This window comes from Phascolarctos cinereus, unplaced genomic scaffold (genome assembly GCF_003287225.1).
Source record: "Phascolarctos cinereus isolate Bilbo 61053 unplaced genomic scaffold, phaCin_HiC Scaffold_5;HRSCAF=322, whole genome shotgun sequence".
Lineage (NCBI taxonomy): Eukaryota > Metazoa > Chordata > Mammalia > Diprotodontia > Phascolarctidae > Phascolarctos > Phascolarctos cinereus.
The window spans coordinates 12,150,404-12,156,194 of record NW_027555958.1 but is presented as its reverse complement, the minus strand read 5'-3'; positions in this window follow the sequence as shown (position 1 = coordinate 12,156,194).

Here is a 5,791-nt window from a genome sequence, read left to right as displayed (position 1 = left end):
ATCTCTGGGTCAAATGTTTTAGTTACTTTATTTGCATAATTCCAAATTGCTTTCCAGAATGGTCCTACTGATTCACAGCTCCACCAACAATGCATCAGTGCGTCTTCATATCAGAGGTTATTCCCAGAACCTTCTGACACTGACCATTCCATCTTTTGTCATCTTTGACAATTTGCAGGGTGTGCGGTCAAACTTCAGGGTTATTTTGCTGTGTGTTTCTGTTGTCATCAGTGATCCGGAACATTCTTTCACGTGGTTGTTAATAGTTTTTGCTGTTCTGACACCGTTGCTGCCCTTTGAATGCTTCTCTATTGGGGAATTAGAGTTACCCATAAGTCACATGGTCTGTTTGGAGACATTTGAAGGTCTTCACCCAGAGGCTGGATGATGTGCGTGAGCAACGTTGTGATGGAGAGGTCCTCTGGGAATGGGGTTGGGCAGCACGGCCACGAAGGTTTCCTCCGACTCTTGAATCCTGGCGAACGTGGCCCCTCTTTTGCGGCTTTCCCCTCTCCTGTCACATTTGGGAAACAGGCTGCCCAAGACTGATGTCAAGGAGTTTGAGGACGTAGAGAACGGGTGAAAAGAGCCTGCAGCGAATGGTTCCTGTTTTTTTTATACATTATCTATAGGATATTTAAACACATTAGCTCAGGGCTATCACCTGACTAACCCACAGCCTCAGCGCATCCAGAACCCATTGTCTCTCCTCTCTCCAAGCCTTTCTTCACGCCCACTTTTTTGGTTATTGTCAAATGCACCACCAGCCTCCCAGTCAGCCAGGCTCACGACTGTGGTGTGACCCTCAGCTGCCCCCTCGCACTCACTCCACACAGCTGACCTTCTCCCTTTACCTCAGGCGTGCCCCTGCGGCTGCCAACACCTCTCCCCTGGACCGGCCTGCTGGTGGGCCTGCCTGCCTCAAGTCGCTCCCCACTCCAATCCATCCTTCGGTCAGCTATCAGAGTGACCACATGTCACCTCCTATTCAATAAACTCATTGACTCCCTCCACCCCCCAGGATCAGTTATGACATCCTCTGTTTGGCTTTTAAAGTCCTTCATAACCCGGCCTCTTCTTACTTTTCCAGCCTTTTACACCTCACTCCCAGACGTGCTGCTCCTTGCACAGGATGCCCAAACTCGCCCTCCTCATTCTTTGTCAGTCCCAAGAGGATCTTCTCCACCCATGTGGGCAAGACCACATCTACCTTAGTAGGAGGGTTTACATCTACACCTAGAGGACAAGAGGCTGCCCATGGGGCCTCCTCCTCTTCCTATGTCCTCAACTTAACCCAATGAAAAGGAAGGCCTGGCACTTAATAAGTGGGTGAATTTTAGCTTTGGGATGGTCTTTCTACTTCCCAAGTGCTTCAAACCATCCCTGACTTATAGAGGAAGCAAGCAAGCAATTCATCAATCAATAAACATTTATGAAGCACTTACTATGTGCCAGGAACTATGCTAAGTGCTGAGGATACAAAAAAGAGGCAAAAGACAGTCCCTGCCCTCAAGGAGCTTACAGTCTAACGGAGGAGACCACATGCAAAGGAAGCAAGCTACATACAAGACAAACAGGAAATCATTAAAAGAGAGAAGGTGGAATTTTAGTTGGGATTTACAGGAAGCAAGAGAGGTCTGTAGGCAGAGGGGAGGAGGGAGAGGGTTCCAGGCATTGGCGGCAGCCAAAGAACGCTCAGAGCTGAGTCGTGGCACAGCCAGGAGGCCAGGGTCACTGGATGGAAGAATAAGTGGCAGAGAGCAAGGTATAAGACTGCTCTCAATGAATGCTTGCTAATTGGATTCGGGACCCTTACCCTTCCGTTAGAGGGCATCCACTCCAGTCAATACTGTCCTAGAAGACCAGCAGCAAGGCAAGCCCCCAAGTCGTGTCCAATTCTTTGTGACCCCACTTGGGGTTTTCTTGGCAAAGACACTGGACTGGTTTGCCATTTCCAGCTCATTTGACAGATGAGGAAACTGCGGCAGACGGGGTGAAGTGACTTGCCCAGGGTCACACAGTTAGGAAGTATCTGAGGCCAGATTTGAACTTGGTCAGTCAGTCTTCCTGACTCCAGACTCTGCACTAAGGCACCACCTAGCTAAACACAAAATGTGTACAAGGTATATGAAAAGTAATTTCAGGTGCTCATCAGTAGCTGGGAGTAAAGGAGAGGCATTTGAATCGAGTTTTGAAGGACCTGCAGATTTTAGGGGGCAGAGATGAGGAGGGAGGGTGTCTCAGGCAGAGGGGACTGTCCATGAAAAGGCGTGGAGATGGGAGATGGCATGGGATTCGTGAGAAACAGCAAGAAACCCACTTAGTCTGGATTACAGAGTGTGTGAAGGTGAGAGCCAGTTTGTGAGACTCTGAATGCCAAACAAAGACATCTGCAATGGCTGCTGGAGAGTCAAGGCTCTCCCCGCGCCAGTCCTTCCATTCAGCCACCAAAGTGACCTTGCTAAAGCCCAGGTCTGACCACGTCACTCCCCTGCTCAGTAAACTGCAGTGGCTCCCTATGGCCTCCAGGATCAACATGCTCTGTTTGGACTCCAAAGCCTGCCCCCTCCTACCTGACCACTCTTCTTACACCTTTCTCCCTGACATATCCTCTTCCATCCAGGGACACTGGCCTTTTGGCTGGTTCAGGAACCAGACCCTCCATTTCTTGGCTCTGGGAATTCTCCTGTCCCCACATCTGGAATGCCCTCCAGTCTTACCTCTGACCTCTCTGGCTTCCCATAAATCCCAGCTAAAATCCCACCTTCTCCAGGAAAACCCTCCCAACCCACTTAATTCTTGTACCTTCCCTCTGTGGGGCCATTTCCTAGCTTGTTTGTACACGATTGTTTATCATCTCCCCTTGCCTCTTTGTGTCCCCACCCTTCCAGCCACAGGACCTGGCACAAAGTAAGCCTTAATAAGTGTTTACTGATTGACTGGATTTTAGAAGCACTTGTAAACTACTGAAACTACTTAAGGAGGAGACTGACTTAGTAGGACCAGTGATCTAGGAAAATCATTCTGGGAGCAGCCACGGAGGATGCAAGAAGGTGGAGGGTGGGAGACCAGTTAAGAGGCTACTTATTATAGTATTTCAAAGGAAAGTTGATGGGGGAGTAGGAGTGGAAAGAAGTGGGGAAAGAGGCGGCATGGGGCAGGGGGGAAGATGATGTTCTGGAGGTAGAATTCACAGGACAGAGTCAAGGAAGACTCCAGGGTGGTGTAACTGCAAAGATGGTGGCACTCTTAACAGGTGTTGAACACAGGATGTAAGAGTTGGAAAGGCTTCCAGGGTGCTCCCTGGGGTCATGGTTATGTTGTCTATACCTTTAATGACATTTTGGAGAATTTGGGGCTTAAATGGCGGGGTACTTATTTTCTATAAATTTCACCTAACCATACTATCACTGAGCCCCACACCTTGCTCTCCTCTTAAATCTCTCCCTGTCTATTAGCTCCTTCCTTGCTGCCTATAAACACACCCAGGCAGGACACATTTTTAAGCATAATCTACATTATTAACACTTTCTTAAGTCTAGATCAACAAAGCAATTATCCAAGCCCCGATCTGTAGCAATTTCCAAGGTGTAAATGCTCACAATGAAAATTCAAGCAGTTTGGAGCTGGCTGCAGGACTGCCCCCCCCCCCCCCCCCCGCATCTCCCCATCCTCAAAAAAGCCCTCCGTGATCTGTCCATCCTCACTATCTTAATGTCTCTCCCCTCCCTTTAGTAGCTCAGTTCTTTTCAGGTCACCTGCACCAGGTGCCTGACTCACCTCTCCTCCCTCTAAAATTACCAATGATCTGCTAATTGCTCTAATAACTTTCTCAGTCCTCATCCATCTTGACTTCTCCATAGCCTCTGGTACTGTTAACCACCCTCTCTCTGGGTTACACTATTCTCTCTAGGTTTTCCTGACATCGCTCTTTCCTGGTTCTCCTCCTCCATGTCTGACAGCTCCTTCTCAGTCTCCCTCCCTTGCTGTACAGACAGGTAACTGTGGCTGTGCCCCAAGACTTTGTCCTGAGCTCTCTTTTCTTCTCCCTCTGTACTATGTCACTCCTTGATTTCATCAGCTATCATGGGTCCAATTATCTCTGAGCAGGTGATTTTCAGATCTACTTACGCAGCCCTAACTTCCCTGCTGACTTCCAGGCTTACAAACTGCCCCCTGGATATCTCAAACTGGGTATTCTGTACACATCTTAGACTTCCTAACTTTCCTGCTCCTGGTGAGAGCACCACCATCTTCCCTGTCCCTGAGGCTCACCTCAGCCCATAGCCCAGCAGGAGTCAAGACCTGTTGATTCTACCATCACAGCACCTCTCCAATATGCCCCCTTCTCTCCTCTGACCCTCCATTTATCGACATACTGGTGCAGACCCTTATCACCTCACTCCTGGACTACAGCAGTAGCTACCGGGGGACCTGCCTGCCTCCGGCCTCCCCCCATTCCATTCTCCATTCAGCCACCGAAGGGATTTTCCTAAATCCCGGGTCCCATCAGGCCACTCCTTTCCTGCTCCGACCCCCCAAGCAATCACCTCTAGTGGCTCCCAGTGACCTTAAGGATCAGACATAGACTCCTCTATTCGGCTTTTAAAGCCCTTAGTATCCCGGCCCCTTCCAACCTTCTCACACCTGATACTGTCTTCTCCATTATCTGAATGCAGCGACATTTCCGCTTTGTTCATGTCATATTCCACCTCCCAACCCCAGGCATTTTCTCTGGCTGTCCCCCACACCTGGAAAGCTCTCGCTCCTCTTTTATGCCTCCCAACTTCCCTCGAGTCCCAATTCAATTCTTACTCTCCACAAAAAGTTCTTCCCTCCTTAATGTTCTTTCTCTCCAAGTCTGCCTACCTCTAGCTTATTTGTAGGTTGATTTCTGCATGCTGTCTCTCCCATCAGACTGTGAGCTCCTTGAGGGCAGGGACTGTCTTTTGCCTTTCTTTCCATCCCCAGTGTTTAGCTCAGTGCCTGCCTGGTATATAGTAGGCACTTAATAAATGCTTACTGACTTGAGTTTCCACAAGAATAACATTAGTCTTTGGGCTTTTTTTTTTTTTGGTGAGGCAATTAGGGTTAAACGATTCACCCAGGGTCACACAGCTAGTAAGTATTATGTGTCTGAGCCACATTTGAACTCAGGTCCTCCTGACTCCACGGCCAGTGCTCTAACCACTGTGCCATCTCGCTGCTCCCAAGAGTAACATTAATCAGATATGATACAAAAATCTAGCTAAGATATATCCAACAATTTCCCTGACCTACCAGTCTCATAAAGCTATCAAAAAAGGACATCTGGTCATTGGGCCTGACTTGTTTTTGATGAAGGCAGGCTACCTCTTGGAGATCACTGCTTCCTTTTCTAGACTGTATGCCTCTTTAATGAAGCAACCTAGACTCTCGCCAGGAGGCAGAGTTGAGCTCCTTGGCCTATATTTCGCAGCCTCCGTTCTCTTTCCTCTTTAGAAAAGCAGGACAGTTGCTCTTCTGCAGCCCCGGGTTTCCCCTCTGACTCGGCAGGATCCTCCTGCCCGTTTCTGGGTTCCAAAGCTGTGCCTCTCCCCTGCACTTCTGAGGGCTGGTGGCCTTGAACTCCAAGAATCCCTAGAAGGATTTGCCTATGGAGGGAACCGAGTCAGGAATGGCTTCAGGGGGCCAAGCCACTGTGGTTTTGGTGATCTCCAGTGGTGACACGGGAGTCACAGAAGGGAAGACTCTGGGGATGGCCTCAGACGATGGAGAAGGTTTAGGCCACTTGTAAAATAGGTGAGCAGAG